Source organism: Haliotis cracherodii, unplaced genomic scaffold (genome assembly GCF_022045235.1).
Source record: "Haliotis cracherodii isolate W230 unplaced genomic scaffold, xgHalCrac1.p SCAF_18, whole genome shotgun sequence".
NCBI classification, from domain to species: Eukaryota; Metazoa; Mollusca; class Gastropoda; order Lepetellida; family Haliotidae; genus Haliotis; species Haliotis cracherodii.
Genome location: NW_027266273.1, coordinates 21,140,670 through 21,160,200, shown reverse-complemented (window position 1 = coordinate 21,160,200; position 19,531 = coordinate 21,140,670). Strand labels below are relative to the sequence as shown.

The window sequence follows — 19,531 nt, the reverse complement described above, 5'->3', positions numbered from 1 at the left end:
CACAGGAAGACTTAACATATTGTTCATAACGTATATTATTGAGCTCGGACTAATTATGATACATTCATGTTTCAAAACGCTAAACATTGAATGGTCAGACAGTGTACGCTACGTCTCATACACATCTCGCCCTTGCAAATACGTGCTAACCTCCAACTCAACACACTCTTCCTAATATAATAATAATGAAAAATAATTTTAGAAGTTACTGGAAAATAATTTTGATCACCTCCCAGTGACCAAAGAAATGTTTTCTCTAACAATAATCAGGAATATTGAACGGGAGGTCGCTTGAAGGTGCTACGTCGGAGTATGATCTCTCACACACACACACACAAACACACACACACACACACACACACACACACACACGCACGCACGCACGCACGCACGCACGCACACAAGCAAACACAGACAGACAGATAGACTTTAGATAAGTACCAAACATCACGAAAAGTAAATCGTCAAGTATAAAACTAAAATATAAAACGTCAAGTGTAATAATTGATCCGAAAACATTTTGTAATTGTCACAAATGGTTAAACATTAAACAGTTACAGTAAACTTACCTACCTTGACGCAATATATATCTAAATTTTGCCATGGTCATCACAGATTAGTCTGCGCCGCATATACTTAGAATATGATTACCTGGGCAGAGGACATGACCACGCCCACTTTCATCCTTTGTGGCAGATGGACTATCCTTAAACATTCACTACATGTAGAGGAGAATGCATGGTCACTTTCCTGATTTCCCATTGACCAGTGTGAACGTCCACTACACTGAACTGAGCTATTTGTCAGTCCTTCATCTGTGCTGGTAATGATGCATATAGTACATGTAGTGCCTATTCACAAGGCCATCTTTCTGGACCAAACGTGTTGTGCTTTATGGTATAGCCATGTTAATATACTGTGTCATTGTTGAAAGGTCTTCGCCTTTTTATGTCCGATTGTGTGATGTTGTCAAACATTATTACCAATTATTGGTCTTTGCCATTTATTCTCACAAACATGGCTTGAAAGGAGTTCTTAAACACAATACTTTGTTGTCAAAACCTGTCGAATTTATAAGTTTGGACAAAAGGCTATTCGGATTGTTGCTACAGAAAGCAGTTCATTTCGATATTTAATTGAGGTAGACTAAGGACACGTTTTGTCCCGAGGACAAAGTCTAAAAGTCAGGTGGAGAGACCTGATGAATGTGAGCGTCCATCTTGATTGTCGTCCTCGGGGACGTTCATCGTCCAGCTGAACAGAGAGGGAAGGGGACAACCTGTGATGATATTGGTCTTGACAAGTTTAATTGGGGCGATCGCCGGAATTGTAAACGTTTTAGATAACTGTGTCGCTTCTTTTGTAACTGGTCGTCTTGCAACAGTGGCGTTGGTATGCGAGGGTGGGGTGACTGCTGTAACGTTACAGTAGACGTGAGGGATGGATCGTCTCGAAGTACTGGAGGCTGGAGGGATCCTTGAGGTCTCATTAACCTTACATAGGTAGATCTTAGATGATGGAAGATTTAGTTACATATGCACATGGTGTAGACAGCTGATCATATGTTGATCACAACAATTAGATAGATGACCACATAGTGCAGACAGTTGATCGCATAATGTAGACAGCTGATCACAATGATTAAATATCGGGTAACGTAATGTAGACAGCTGATCACAGATAAGAGGCAACTGATCACATAGTGTAGACAGCTGATCACATAGTGTAGGCAGCTGATCACATAGTGTAAACAGCTGATCACATAGCGTAGACAGCTGATCACAATAATTAAATATCGGGTCACGTAATGTAGACAGCTGATCACAGATTTGAGACAACTGATCACATAGTGTAGACAGCTGATCACATAGTGTAGACAGCTGATCACATAGTGTAGACAGCTGATTACATAGTGTAGACAGCTGATCACAAAGCGTAGACAGCTGATCACAATGATTAAATATCGGGTTACGTAATGTAGACAGCTGATCACAGATTTGAGACAACTGATCACATAGTGTAGACAGCTGATCACATAGTGTAGACAGTTGATCACGTGGTGTAGACAGCTGATCACGTGGTGTAGACAGCTGATCACATGGTGTAGACAGCTGATCACATAGTGTAGACAGCTGATCACATTGTGTAGACAGCTGATCACATAGTGTAGACAGCTGATCACATAGTGTAGACAGCTGATCACATAGTGTAGACAGCTGATCACATAGTGTAGACAGCTGATCACATGGTGTAGACAGCTGATCACATAGTGTAGACAGCTGATCACATTGTGTAGACAGCTGATCACATAGTGTAGACAGCTGATCACATAGTGTAGACAGCTGATCACATGGTGTAGACAGCTGATCACCAGGTGTAGACAGCTGATCACATAGTGTAGACAGCTGATCACATGGTGTAGACAGCTGATCACATAGTGTAGACAGCTGATCACATAGTGTAGACAGCTGATCACATGGTGTAGACAGCTAATCACAAGGAGAAGAAAGATGATCACAAGGTGTAGACAGCTGATCACATTGTGTAGACAGCTGATCACCAGGTGTAGACAGCTGATCACCAGGTGTAGACAGCTGATCACATTGTGTAGACAGCTGATCACATGGTGTAGACAGCTGATCACCAGGTGTAGACAGCTGATCACATAGTGTAGACAGCTGATCACATAGTGTAGACAGCTGATCACATGGTGTAGACAGCTTATCACAAAGCGTAGACAGCTGATCACGAGGTGTAGACAGCTGATCACCAGGTGTAGACAGCTGATCACAAGGTGTAGATAGCTGATCACCAGGTGTAGACAGCTGATCACCAGGTGTAGACAGCTGATCACAAGGTGTAGACAGCTGATCACCAGGTGTAGACAGCTGATCACATGGTGTAGACAGCTGATCACCAGGTGTAGACAGCTGATCACCAGGTGTAGACAGCTGATCACATAGTGTAGACAGCTGATCACCAGGTGTAGACAGCTGATCACAAGGTGTAGACAGTTGATCACCAGGTGTAGACAGCTGATTACATAGTGTAGACAGCTGATCACATGGTGTAGACAGCTGATCACATGGTGTAGACAGCTGATCACAAGGAGAAGAAAGATGATCACATGATGTAGACAGCTGATCACATTTTGTCAACAGTTGATCACTATAAACAGCTGGTCACACAATAGAAACAGCTGGTCACACAATAGAAACAGTTGTCACATGATATAGACAGCTGGCCACATAATATAAACAGCTTGCCACATAATATAGACAGCTGGTCACATAATATAAACAGCTGGACACATAATATAGACAGCTGGTCACATAATATAGACAGCTTGTCACATGATATAGACAGCTGGTCACATAATATAGACAGCTTGTCACATGATATAGACAGCTGGTCACATAATATAGACAGCTGGTCACATAATATAGACAGCTGGTCACATAATATAGACAGATTATCTGATGAAGTAGTTCCTCCCAGATGACATCATTTGCATACTAGTATTTAATGAATCGAGGTTCCAATGATAATGACACGTAAACACAAAAGACCTTGAACATCGCCTGATGTTAATAGATGTTCACGGTGACACGTGTTTCATTTACTGTATTCCATTACGCTGATATATGTTACTGTCATCCACGTTTACTACACTGAATGAGGCCCTCTTATGTTTCTGTTTAAATATGGAATGTCATCATTAAATTGTATGATAAGTATACAACTGTCCAGTCAAAGGATATGAACCATTCCCGTGAAGATCCGGGGTAGAATATGTCTTCAGCAACCCATGCTTGTCGTAAGAGGCGACTACCGGGATCGGGTGGTCAGGTTCGCTGACTTGGTTGATACATGTCATCGTATCCAAATTGCATGGGTCGATGCTCATGATGTCAATCACTGGATTGTCTGGTCCAGAGTCGAATATTTACAGACCGCCATCATATAGCTGAAATATTGCTGAGTGCGGCGTTAAACAACAAACAACCAAACTATATCAACAAGTTACCAGTAAACAACAATGTTACCGTTGATACAAGCCGGATATGCATGCATCAATGTAGATCTGATGGTATATAGAGATTATTACCCGAATGTGTTTCCGTACCGTAAACATTATATATTAGGAATACAAATTCTTATAATATAATATATTCTTATAAAATAATATACAGCTCATATTCCTTACATAGCATATTTATAATACGGAAACAGACGAGGGTAATAATATCTTTATCATACAATGTCATTCTTAAAATAATCGACAAGACATATTGCTATTCGCTATTCAATACTGTAACATAAGAACGCACACAAAGTGTGAACCGCCCCAGTTATGAGAGTGTTCCAAATGATGTACAGACATGTTTGTTAGCATACGCACCCACACGTCGGAAACCCCTCTGATCATTCAAAGAGCCTTATACAATAGTTTTTAAACAAGTACGCTTCCCATAGATAGATCCTGCCAGGTGACTGCATTTGCATATAGGCTCGAAATACCACGATAATCAGATTGGTTTATCGCATCAATAGAGGTTATCACGAGAGTGTGTTTGGGGATGGTAAATATCCTGCATTAGGAATAAACATTAGGAATAAATAGTGTTTATTCCTAATACAGGATATTTACCATCCCCAAACACACATGCGTGATAACCTCTTTATCATATAATGTCATTCTTTAATTCTGTGCTTCAAAATCGCTTTCCCTCTCTCACAAACATTACCGAAACATTGCGAGTTTTCCTGGAATGAGCGCATTAATATTTATAACGTCACAGGGTAAGTGATGTGTCAGTCGGACATTGACAGTAGCCAATATAGTTCCAACTAAAATCTGTTTCTTATACAGTGGCGAAGCAACATTTACGCAAAACAACAATTGTTTGTCCGCTAGAGTAACTGCTCTTTGTCAAAGGGAAGCTACTCTAACCCTAGTCTATGAGACGTCACGGCCACGGTCAGACGTTGTTGACAGTCGGTCTGTCATAACGTTAAGAAGTGTAGTCACCTGTACACACAGCGACAAAACGAAACAAGGTAACAATTCAAACATATTTCGGGCAATTCCAACTATTTTAATTTGTGGAGAAGGTTTCAAACCGCAGAGGTCTACAAGCACAGATATGGCTATTTGGCTAAAATTGTTTCGAATTTTTTATCTCCAAAGTTGCCAAAACTTATAAAATACCTTATAAAATACGTCACAGTTAGACACTGATTTTCAGTATATTATACTGTTCTTTTGATAATTATAGCAATTATCCCTGTAGTTTAGCCAGATTCCCGATAGATAATTCTGACTCGATCGCCGAATGACGAGGGCGACGCCATGTTTGTTTATAAACAGTGAGAGTAGTCCCTACTTGACCTTTGACATTTGCATCTCTATCCGCATATGACCCCAACGGATATCGTTTTTATCCGTTGGCTTTATCCTGCCGAGAAACCTACCCATGATATGATAAATTATGTAATCCAGATATGATAAACGATATTATAACTAATTTTTATTTTTAATAATTTCATACCTGTAATTATTCCCTTCTTTGTCTTGAGCATTATTATCGACCTGCATAATTACTTTTATTATATTGGATACACGAGGGGGTCTAGTATTGTGGAATAGCTTGTAACCCATCAACATTGAACAAGGTAAGTTTAAATAAAATGGACAAGTCATGATATGATGTCACGAGACGATCACATTGTGTAAACTTGAGGCATGCATCACTTGTCTTCTTGTATGTCTCGTACACTTGTGATTAGGAATGGAAATGGGACAGTTATTTATATGTTGAAACGTGTGACAGTTATGTAAATAGGTTAACAATATCTTAGTTAGGTTTCATGCCGTTGGTAGAACAACGCGGGTCTCTGCTATTAAAACTATGTTATATTCTCATGGTTTCGGACCTGTGTTGGAATTTCCAGATGCTGGTGATCCTGAATATTTTATAAGTGAGTTTATACGGAGGGCTAAGGACTGTCATGTACAAACATGGTATTCTAAAGTGTCTGAGTGCTCGAAATTAGAACTGTATTCATTATGTAAGACATAATTATCACTTGAACTGTATCTATTAAATGTATTATCAAAAGAAAAGCGACGTATGCTTACCATTTTACGTATTGGAGAACTTGGAATTACGCATAACACAGGAAGGAGGGGTGGCATCGATAAGACATTCTGGTTTTGTCCATTGTGCAAGTTAAGGACAGTTGAAAATGAAATTCATTTCATTCTTGTTTGTCCTTTATTCGCTCAAAATATTCGCTCAAAATATTTCCCTTATTTAGACTTTACTACTGATAATTATCGTAAAGATATACTAGTTAGAAAGTTAAACGCTTCTGATGTAAACTGTCTAGAGAAGTTAGACAATTATGTTAACGATGCTATCTGTCTACCTGTAAATATTATTTCACGCGGCACTTGATGTGAAACTAAATTGTATATATCTTTACATGGGCTTGAGTCCTTATTACCGAATTGATTGATTGATTGATTGATTGATTGATTGATTGATTGATTGATTGATTGATTGATTGATTGAATAGGTTAATACAAGAATACGGTCTGACACAAGAACTCTTTTTTTTCCAAAGGTACACCTTGTACGAACATAAAACGTCAAGGCAAGAGAAAAACAGTCTCTGAAATAGATTCCATTGGTTGTAAAAGGCTAAATAGTGGTGGTAACAATATGAATGGATCACTGAATATCCGTGATGACACCAGGAGTTCGCGAAAAGGGTAAGGGTAAAAATCAAAATCACCACTCCCGTGTTACAGGGATTAAAGCTGAATCAGGGCTGTATTCCTTCCTCGAGTGAGTGAGTGAGTGAGTGAGTAAGTTGGGTTTAACTCCGCTATGATTTCCGTTATGTCATTGTGTGTCAGCTTCAAGTGGGAGGAAAGCCTGACGTGATGCAGCCGTCATTAAACCACGATTCAAAGAATCATATTCAGGATGGATCTGGGATTCGAACCAAAGAGCAGAGGACAACAAAGGGACACAACTCTTTATAGCAAATTGCGGTTCCAAAACCACAAAGCCACCCGTGTCCCCACATTAAGGGCAACTGTGCTCAACATGCTGTGTCCATGTCAACTCAAGTGTGAAACTTAGAACTTGTCTCTGTGCATTCAGAATTCTTCCCATGCCTATCGGTGTCCGCCAAGGAGAGACTTTATCACCATATTTATTTCTCTATTTCTAAATGATTTAAAAAGGATCTTAATATCTAAAGATTGGCCAAGATTATCAATCTATTCTGACACATTCGACTCTGTGCTAGACCTCTCAATAACACTTTTTGTTCTATTGAATGCGCGTGACACTGTCGAAATAGCCACATCAAGTATTAATATCAAAAAAGCAATAACCAATTTTGAAGATTATTGTAAAACTAGGAAGTTATCTATTAATGTACGAAACAAAATTGTATTTGGTGGTAATAAAATTGATAAGGGAAAGATATAGTCCTTAATAACATCCCCCTACAATATGGTGATGAACATAAATATCTTGGTATACGTTTGTCTTAACAAAATGTTATATAAAGTATATATTACAAATCTTTGTCAACGGGCCGCTCAAGCAAGTATTTTGTCTTACGGAAAAACCATATTATAATATGTCTATACAATATCAATTATATGTTTTTGATGCAATTGTGAAGCCTATCTTGTTAGATGGGTGTGAAACCTGGTGTTGTTAATTTAAAACAAATTTAAAATGTTCATGTATGTTTTATTTGAAAAATATCATGGATAGAAAAGTACTCTTTTGTTTATGCTTTATGGCGAATAAGGCAGAGTTCCACTTTACTTTATTCACAACGTATTTAATTATCTAGGATTAAGCTCTACATGGCTGACACAGTCTCCTATTGTATCTTCCTTGATTAAACACAATGCTCGACGCACTTTTAACTGATAAGGATAAACAAAATTAGAGCAAATTCAAGTATGAAACCAGAATTAAAAATTGAAAACTATCTAAAGTCATTTGGCTTCCTATAAAATATTGCAATACAATTACTCATTTTTCCGCACGTCATGCCACCACTTACCTATTGAAAAGGGAAGGTGGAATAAGATACCTTTATATGATAGAAAATGTAAATTGTGTTGTACAGATGATATTGAGGATGAATTTCAATATAAATATAAAGGCACATATTTGACAAAAGAAAGAAAATTGTATATACCGAATTCATAAATATTAAGACATAATATTTTACAATTTCAAGCATTTTTTTCATCTTCAAAATTATCTGTAATGAAGAACCTATGTAAATAATGAAACTTGTAAAATCTTCCTGCTACATTCACATCCGTCAACACATGTTCAATCCTAATAAGGATATTTATAAATGGCTAGATTAAAATGCATCATAAAATGTGATAAAGGTGAGTAAGAAAGAGTTGTTGAAACGACTCACACTTGCAAGGACTGTAAATTGGCCCGAATCTAGTAACCCTTAACGATGCAATAGGAATGTTATTTTTAAAATACAAAATGTTTTCTAAATTCGAATGCAAATAACGTACCTTCAGCACAGTGGTCAAATCATATATGACTGTATGCGTAAACACATCATTGTCTTCACTGAAACTGAACCCAAGATGACAAAGAAGGAACAGACATTTCATGACAAGCATCATCCGTGATTCTCAGAGCTGTAACGTCTGTCAAAGTTCAAACTATATATATATACTGTTCTTCCAGCAAATGTACAATTTCAAAAGCTATTCTTGTATTGTTTGTAACATATTTGGTACAGAAGCTACCCCCTACACAAGTGTTGATAAACGTGTTGATATAGCCCGGGGCCTACAATGATTATGTGTCCATCAGCTCGACATGTCCATATGACTAAACAGTGCCCTTGCTACAATGGGATAGGTCCTTGTAAAGGCCCTGTCTTAATAAGAAGGATCATATTCGGAGTACGTTAATCTAGCCCCAAAAGACCGTGTGACACTAACACTAGAGGAGGCCAGTCCGGCTGTTGGGCATGGCCATTGGGGGATTCTTCAAAGGTATCAGTTGGTTCTGAACTATATGAAGTGCTCGCCAAGAGGTGAACGTAGGCACTGCTGCGAACATATAACATACTTACATTCGAATATGCTTATAACACGTCTTTACAATCATGACAAGAGGCATTATTTCAGTATTAAGGCAGTAAAGTCATTATTTATCTTTGAACAAGTCACAGTTTCAAAACAGTATTAGATTTTGTTGTACATGTGAATATTTAACAATTATTTTGAGCAGGTGGCGAGGTCATAGATGGTGTGCGTTTCTACGCCATATCACAGTGCCTTCTTGACAGAGGGAGGCTTTACGTTCATAAATTCAATACATTTCCTCATTGTGAAGAAGTTAAATAGTTAGCGTACGTTTTACCTCCTCTTTACAATTCGTTCATGGAAGAGAAGGCTTTGTGTTCGAGATGACATTAAGTCGTATAAAGAAGTTAGATGGTGTGATATTTTAGCTACATCACCATTTATTACTGGGTTCCACAAAGGTGTTTACTTCACTCAATGATAAGCAAAATGTACACTTCTCTATTCAAGAGAGATGCGAAGTTGCCAGTGTTTACGAACATTCGTTTCAATATACACGCTTGTACTCTCGGTAAAAACCTCTACCTATGGCTGCCCCTATTTTGCTCCCTAACTCCAGCCACGCAGAGACACAATTTGACGAACACACTTTGACAGGCAATTACTCGCTTTGGTGCCCGGGGACTATTGGGGGCCGTATAGAAAGTGTTGATTATTCAAACCGACTGTTTGAACATGCATTTCCTATTTTCAAAATAATAAATGTTATCAATTTAAGTCTAGCTTTTCATTCAACTCTCAAACGGTCGACACTTTGTTTCAACTGAAATGTCAAGCTTGTGTCTCACTATATTGTTTATTGTTATACCTGAAAGTGTTATAAGCTATAGTATATTGCATATAGGTATTACTGCATTTAAGTATAAACATGTATATATGAAAGAAATATTTAACACTTGTTATACATTAAGTTGTTGTCCCATATCGAGGTGACATCAGACAAATTGCCACTTATAACAAGCCAATTGTATGTATATTAATTGTACTAAAAAACAACACTTACACACAGAGCGAGGTTTAGGCATTATTTTTCATGCATTCTGGCCGTATTAAGACGAAGGACACTAAGATAGGATTCACGTATTGCAGTTTTAAGAACCAAACCTTGTTCTACGGTGAGATGAGTTGTGCTTTAACCTCAAACTACCCACTAACTACACTAAGAAGTACAACGCCAAAATATCATTTACTATCATACTTCGAACGTCGCTATATAAGTACAATAATCTTGGACGCGACGTTGGACGCGACGTTAAACCTCATTTCACCTCACCTCCCCATCATACCTCGAAAACAAGTCGTTGATTGTACACACAATGCCTCATTCATAAAACGACACAACGTCGTGTTTTACATGTGATATCCTTGCATGATACATCTGTTTACGCGCTAGAGTATTGCATATGGTCAATCAATCGCCTTCTTGTTCTGGGTGTAGATGGTCTATCAACCTCTTGTCACGGAACATTGGAGGAACTCCAAACGGTGACACCGTGTCTGGGTATTTGCTTCGGACAGACACTCAACATGCTATCGACATAGATCTAGAAGTTACGTCTGGTTTAGTTTATGATAAGCCTGTCAGAACAGGATTATGTCTTCTTCATAGGTGATCTTGGAAGTCGGTCTGAAGACTTATTGTTCGTTGCTTACATAACGAAATCACAGTGTATCAAAATTGTTGCCACAGACAAGCTATATGAGTAAAACCACCATTGTCCAAATGGTACTCTGTGTGTAGTACCTGTTATTTTGTAATTATTTTTGTTTGAAAATCTATTTCGTTACACATCATTAGAAAAGTAAGGATAAGAATGTATGGATGAACATATTCTTTATTACAATTAAGAGCGAAGTTATTCGTCGTCTCTCCAACTTCTAAATGCCTATCAAAGAAGTTACATCATTAGAAACTCCGGTAAATTACTCAAATATTACTATATAAAATCTACAGTCGGGATTAGTGACCTTACTGGACAAACTGCAATACACACGACTTAGTAGCAATCACAAAGGGTTTTTTCCCTTTTGACTTTAGACGATAACCTACAACACATTAAAGCAGTTTCTCCAGCACTAACATCGGGTTTAGAAGTTGGGTGACTGGACCCCTTCGCTTTAAAATATCAGCAGGCAAAGTATGTTTTTCAGTGTTGTGGAGGACATTGCTGCATTTGTAATTTCAGTGTTTATATAAATGTCATACAAGATTAACTATGACCAACAGTTCGGTACAAGAAGATCATAATCATATCTAAAGGTACGGGAGAAGTTAGTTTTCATTTCGCCTCGAGTTTTACCAGTTCAAATCTAACGGTTAAGACTCCCCCTGGTTCCCACAGCTATCAGCCACCTGTTGCCATGTCCGAGAGGTTCCCATGGATGCCAGCAGAGGTTTGTGCAAGGCTCAGTTTCAGGCAAATCCATGGCAGTGTCGGCGGGTGAGTCAAGTTGCAGGTTATAGCTCCTGTTGCAATCTGATTACGTCGGGACACACAATAGTCTTGAAGACTACAATGACGCTCGAGCAGCAGTGCACAAGACTTTGACGGTTAATTACAGATGTAAAGTTCTCTTGCATCAACTTGGCCAATTTGAAAGCCAATCGTTTCCGCATCAGCTGGGGTGAATGCTGAAGGTTTTCGCAGGCTAATAACCCCTTATATGATTGCTCCTGCGATCTACTCAATGTCTGAAAACTTCAAAGCCTCAGCTTAATAGATGAATTTGGGGTCTTAGGTCCGAGAGCTACGGAAGCGTCTTTTCAAAATGAAACAAAAAGAGTTTGACTCCGACCTGACAAATACGCAACGTCAGAGTTTTAATCCTTAGTTATTTTCAATCATTTGACATTGGAGACGATTTTGAAAATGTTATCATCTTAAACAGAATGTTGTGGTCAATATGAGCAACAATTAGAGTTAATTATGTAAGTACTGATATGTTTATTACATGGTCTAGTACGCAGTAAATATTATCATTCTGTCTGCTTAAACTATTTTGGTAATTTGTTAGGATTACCCCTTATCTGCAATCGACAGACGTCAGAAGTAGTGTGTTGCAATGGAGACAGTTTATTCATGCATTATACACACTTGGGTTTTTTAATTATTTGTTTGTATGTTTACAAACAATCACCTATTATGTTTTGACAGTAAAAATATTTTCATCGCAGTTTCTTTAAAAAGGTAACAGATTTGTTAATCCTCGTGAGAATTCGCTGTGAAAACAGACCACTACTATAAGCCGACATTTAAAGCCTTTACGAGCTTATAACTAAATAACGGGTCAGTTTTTACACGAGTCATCAATTTTTGGTTTCGCGTGTGACATTACGCGTACTTTTAACACGCGAACACTATGAAAACGCCCTGCCGTTTGCAAGCGATTTTTAAAGAAAAGATCACCAATTTATTTTCTGATACTTCCATGGCAAATTTTATCCTAACTTGGCTTCTTTCAGACAAATATGCCGAACATGCCTATATAACATTGAAACATGCATAACATTTTCAATCATTATTAGGCTCTTACTCAATCATTAGATCGATTATTACACATCATAAAGAAAGCTGAAGATATCCTTTACAACATATAGACAAACGTACAGCAGTAACCATTTACAAATATTCGTGAAGAAATTGATGCTCTTGTGTAAAATCAAGTCAGCATTTCGTTCAAGATAGATGAATTTTTATAAATTTGTATTGTTTCATTACATAAAACAGACGGCAACCCTAAGCGTTGAGACAAGCGACAAGCAATTGTTTCAATGATTAAAGAACGTACCAAAATCGCATGTTGTACGAGATGCACGGCACGATCATAAACGAAGGCCTCGAAATATATCGAAAAACGATGGAAAGAAAGCGTATTACCTGCTGTAGTTGCCTAAATCCGCCCTTCTTGACACCATGGAGTGTCTAGACTGGACAGATTCGTGCCGACGACGTTTACACAACCTATCAAAGTTACTTGATACGATCTGTAGTACGGAAGTTTTACTGCTGACTGAGGGCAATGTCACCTTTACTTTTAAGGGAAAAAATCACTGAAACATATTCAAAGAAATCACTGCCATGGGACAAAGGTGCTTTCTAACAAAGGGCAACGTTTTCAGCATATTTCACGGAATATACATGTGCCCATGTCCTGATGATAAACGTAACCTTAAACCTCGCTCTTCCTCCTTTTTACCACATTAAAGATATTGTAGAATCAGAAACCAGACTCCCTGTCTTCAGTTTCCAAAGTTCTGAATTCAGTTAAATTGAGCTGCATTCATATATTTATAATAAAGTCTCCGGGACAGCCGTATCTCTTAAAGTATTTGCTGTATAAATCAGCTTACACGCTCAGAGCGTCACAGTTACTATGAAGATAGTGATCAACGGACTATTGAAACACCTTCCACGCACCTAAAACATGGCGTGTATTGCGATAACACTCGTGTGTTAATCGTGGCTTTGTGCACTCGCTATAGTTGAGAATACAAGTAATTGAGCACGATGGTGTTCAGCTTCACGTGACATAGGTGCAACAGAGACGGCAAGTGTTACATTGCTGATATATGGCTTTCAAGGAACGATCCTATCTCTATTTTACATGACAAGAATAATTCACCGTATGTTAAACTGCTATTTCTGGTCGATTGTCCATATTCTTTATCAGTGAATTAATCACAGCCTTCGAACAGAAAAAACTTTAAATGTCATATTTAACTGCACTTGTTTCTTTTTTGGTGTGTCCAAACTACATTCTATCTGAGCCCAAGGCATACCTCGTCGCCAAAATGCGCAACATGTCATGTGCCTTGGACATGGTGTGAAATGCGCCAAACACTAAATCATCTTTAATGATTATCTTGAATACCTATCAGTACCACTTCAAAAGAGCACCCTAGGACCTGTTACCAAGGCATAGAAATGCGAAAATGTCAAGTGGTATAGTCGTAAAAGATATCAAGTGCAGATGGAAGTTTACCCTTTGTTTTAACCCTAAACAATAACCTTTAATTATATTTGTAATGGACCTTAACAGATATATCATAATATTAGCATGTGTTGTGACACCTTATCATTTAGTTATTACAGCAGAATTATGGTTTCGGTCCGACACAAAGGACAAACAAAGCCATTATGAAGTCAATGTGGTTCCAATTGCCTGTCGGTGTGAGTTTGACCAACAGCGTGGAAATAAAAACGATTAAATCATTTCAATACTCATAAAGAATATCTACTAAAAGCAGATGACTATACTATGACTATGCCATAAGCATGTGTTTATGAATCGATATCAATTATTATTATTATTGTAGTAGTAGTAGTAGTAGTAGTAGTAGCAATCAATATCAAATTGCGATGTCCTTCCCCACCTTTATCAAATGTGATATGAATATTAATAATATACAAGGATATTACCGACAGAGAACCCGACTGTAGGGTGACATGTCATATTTCAACAATATTTGTCAGGACCATATGTCGATCGTAACAAAAGAAATATCCTTATCGTCTTTATCATTTCGTTTTACAATAACACGCTATCATCAACTAAATACAACAAATTAATTGAAAATTCTGTTTCTGCTAGTTAAGTGGATACACGTAGGGTTAAGGATGTGGTATGCGAGGTAACATGTCAGTTCATACCTCCACGTAAATATAAAACGCCACCACCAGAGATTTATCCGTCTCAAGTATCTTCTTACACAGATTTCGTTGTGCGTAAGAGGCAAAATGATGATAAAAAATATTAAACAATGGATGTCAAAAAAAAATTAAACAATTGATCCCATAGCCATATTATTGATAAGGCATACATAGATGACAATTAATTTCACAAAATATACTTTCCATGAATAACGATATCGCTAATATAATTTTGTGGGGAGACACGGTTAGTGATTAAAGTATTACCTATATTGAACATTTTATACACTTGTCTACTTTTACACAAATAATTAAAAAAAGTCATTGTTTCTTTTAAAATGATAGTTTTGTTGCAAACGTTTTAAGGAAGCTTTATCAACAAAGACTACAGTCACACCATTACAAGCCACTCAAAAGCACAAGTTTAACAACCAGATATTTTATCACATGATGTCAATGGTACAATCATATCAAACAAGATTAAATCATTTTCCACTTCAACACGTTATGGGAAAAGATTTTTCAAACTTAACTTAACCTGAATCGAAAAATACTTTACAGTGAAGGATATGTCTGTTGACCAGACAGGGTACCTGAAGATCTACCGGGCTAATCCACATCGCGTGAAAACACACCATTTCTTCAACATGGATGGCACCAGAGTAACCACGCAAGGCTTGACTTATGTCTTTAAAATGTTGTTAAACAGGACCCGACGTCCTATCACGCACTGAATTAAGCAAAAGAGGTGACAAGTCACATAATTTATTTCCCAATAATCATCTGTCAAAGGCATGGTAGTATGATAAGAGATGTAAGTCTTCTGCCCAAATGAACCTGGAGCAGGCGACGCGCATACCTTGTGCGATCGCTTCAGCGTGTGGTTAGCTTCAAAGTAGGGCGGTGTCAGTTGCTGTGACAGACATCTGTATGTGTCTGTGTAGAGTGCATCTTCTACAGATGAATGTATACACCTGACTGTAGACTATTGATGACTGTAGACTATTGATGCTTTGGAGCAATTGATGTCACGTCACATAGAAGGGGGGGGCGGGGGGGGGGGGGGGGGGGGGGGGGAATTGGGGGGGGGGGGTCCCAGAGTGTCCGGGGCCCCCATTTTGAAAACCAAATGTAGTATGTTCTTTGTAGGCATTAAAATTATCTGAAAGGGGATTTTCATATTTTGGACCCCTCCCTCTTAAAATGCTGGTTCTCGAGTAGAACTTCTTTCTTTCTCAAAAAGTTGGAGTTGTGTAAAGCAGCAAAATAACATAATCCCCCACCTCACTAACAGCATATGAATAGTAACACACTTAGTAGTAATACACTTAATAGTTCCACGATTAAAAGTATTATAATTATCACAGCGTTGCATAATGTTACACTGGTGAGGTGTTGTATTATATATTATTATTCAAATGTGGCTATATCATTGCCAAATAATAAATAATATACCTATTCTAATTAACTTTTAAAATGGGTAGATGGGGAATTTGGTATCTACTAATGTCAAATTACCATTATTGAAACTATTTGTTGTATTATTGCAATGATACAACAGTTTCAATAATGCGAAAATCACACACACACACACACACACACACACACACACACACACTCTCTCTCTCTCTCTCTCTCTCTCTCTCTCTCTCTCTCTCTCTCTCTCTCTCTCTCTCTCTCTCTCACACACACACTCACACACTCTCTCTCTCTCTCTCTCGCGCACACACACACACACACACACACACAGATATATATACAAAATTATACACCCATGGTTGATGGTAGCTTAAAAATGAAAACAACAAGAAATAGTTATTAGATGATGCGATGATGGTGTATTTAATACGGGTATCACATATATGTTTTGGCGACTGTTTCCAGCCTTGTAACGTTTTGATGAATTTGTAATTTTTTTGTCAAATCCAATTGCCAAGTGTACACTTTCTTTTTCCCGGCAGTTACATCTGTTTTATATGTATGACGTGTGATAAAATAACTACTTTTGTTGCATCGTAAAATGAACCCCCTGCCTCAACAATATCTGAAAATGACATGTGAAAATAGGATTCATTATAGTCATATTAACCAGTTGTTACCAATTGCTACAAATGTCGTTTAATTACAATTAAAAATATATTTAAATCCTTATCTCTCTCGTTACCATGTATTAACGTGGATTTCGTGTGGAGTTCCCACAACAGTACCCCAACGTAAGCGAGCATTACATGTGTACCTAATTCTAGCGGTAATATCTATAACTGTAAATGATCATATTCGATATATGAACCAGGATGACATACTTCATGCAGCTAATCATAAAATACACAAAATCTACCCCACCTTTCTGCTCGACATACTAAATGACCTTATACACAAAGGAAGATCAAATCCTTTTATCAAGCTTCGAGTACCTACCTCACGCATACGCTGTCATCCTTTCGGTAAATCCATCCCAAAATGGCAGAAAATCGTTTCACAATCAGAGTCCTTCATCAACGTATGATGTTTTTTTTAAATCAAGGGAATAATTCCTTCATTAGAAACTCATAGTCTTGTGTACAGAGCAGTAATACCGATAAGTGGTACATGGTCATTTTCTGATATCCCTCCAGTGTGGGGACTCGCGTGTGTATGTGTTCTGCGTGCAATTTGACACTTGACGCTTAGGGGGACATCTCGACAAGACTAGGTGGTAAATGTAGCTAACAAAACACCACCAGCTCCTAAGCGGTGTAAATTACTTTTTTATCAAAGGATCATTGATAATTTTGTTCTACTTTATAACAAGGCGACGCCGAACAGTTGGGACAGGGAGGCCCATTGAGACTTATCAGCCTGGGTGAAATTTACCCTACGCTTTGTCCTTAGTCATTAGCATCATAATTGACGTCTGTTTCACAGGGGCCTTGTATTTATGTCCAAGTCCTGCCGCTTCACGAACATGTAAAACTTGACATGGGACAATCTCGGTGGCTGTTCATGTCAAGACCCATGGAGAACATTGACATGCCTTGTGGAAACTTGAGATAAGGTTACAACAGAGGATTCATCACCTCTGGCAGACGACACTCGCCTGCTTCAGACGACATGTTCCCGCTATTTGTTACGATAGAAACGTTTAAGGAAGGAGCACAATGCTGGTGATTTGGCGGTACTGGTAGCTCTTGTGTCCGCAGACCGTATCTGTCCACACCTGAAGCAGACGACACTTGATGGCAGACGACAACTGTTAGCTGCACCCTCCTCAACAGGCCCTGATGAAAATGAATCTGTAAGTACCCCCCGACTGTCTCACTGGGATGTCTTTCCGTGACTCACTGAGGATTACCTTAAACAGCTTCCTTCAAACATCTGTGTATCCTTTTGAAAAATAACGTAATGCAATACCCTGTTACTTAACATAACAGCAATAAATATTTATAGGGAAAACTGCACCTAACATTCTGAACATTCTGAAATAGCTTCAAGTATTCTCCTGATATCATTTATACGATTATTCTTCGCGTTCCCTAGGAAACCCTTGGGTTTAAATTGCTTCAGTTTGATGGTATGTTAGTTATAAACCACAAAATAAATTCTATTTCAGAAAGAAATTTGGAGCAAGGTCTGACACTCCAGCAATTAATTGCAAGTCGATTATCGCATTCCCTGAGACGAAGCCATTGATCCAAGATGACACACACCATCAGATTCAGGCCTTTGGTAAATAGTTCAAATGAGAGGAAACAGATTCCCCTGGGTCACTCATACACCCCACTGGTCAGCTTTACAACATGGCCTCAGGGGAATGGTCAGAGGGTTCTTGGACTTCCTGGCTAGACTGAGTTTGCCAGTAATTCGACCCCTTCCGGTTCTCTTCAAAGGCGAGGCCTGGATTCCCCTCCATCAATAACTTCATCTCATGTACGAGTCAGTATGTTATTTCATCAGGAATGATTGCGTTTGTGTGTATAGGTTTTGAGGACAGACCTTCAGCAAAGGTTTCCTCATCTCTGTAAGGTCTGCCCTGGTAATGATAGGCCATGAATCATGGCCTTATATCAAATCGTATTTCGTTTGCTGTTTTTTATGAAACTAGAAATAAAATAGATGCATGTGCTAAAGAGTTTTGTTAACAGGACGCATTGTATTATTCAAGTAAAATGTACATGTAACTGTATATAATTCAACAGAAAATAGAATATATAACAATGACACATGACACTGTACTCACATTTCCACATGTAGTCACGAGTGTCTACATCTGTTGTTTACTAACACGATTGTCTACATCTGTTGTTTACTAACACGATTGTCTACATATGTTGTTTACAAACACGATTGTCTACATATTTTGTTTACTAAGACGATTGTCTACATCTGTTGTTTACTAACACAATTGTCTACATCTGTTGTTTACTAACACGATTGTCTACATCTGTTGTTTACTAACACGATTGTCTACATCTGTTGTTTACTAACATGATTGTCTACATCTGTTGTTTACTAACATGATTGTGTAATTATTTAACAACGCGATTGTCTGCATCTGTTGTTTACAAACACGATTGTCTACATATGTTGTTTACTAACACGACTGTCTACATCTGTTGTGTACTAATACGATTGTCTAGATATGTTGTTTACTAACACAATTGTCTACATCTGTTGTTTACCAACACGATTGTCTACATCTGTTGTTCATAAACATGACTGTCTTCATTTGTTGTTT

The 19,531-nt window shown here is 38.1% G+C and overlaps 1 protein-coding gene across 1 annotated transcript in view; it reads right to left on the bottom strand.

The window, feature by feature from the left end:
• Positions 1 to 17,270, bottom strand: part of LOC139465880 (sonic hedgehog protein-like) — a 154,303-nt gene extending 137,033 nt beyond the window's left edge. Inside the window, exon 1 of the mRNA XM_071247851.1 lies at positions 17,236 to 17,270. The gene's annotated coding sequence lies outside the window, so the exon portion shown is untranslated. The remainder of the gene's footprint in view (positions 1 to 17,235) is intronic.
• Between the last annotated feature and the right edge of the window lie 2,261 nt (positions 17,271 to 19,531).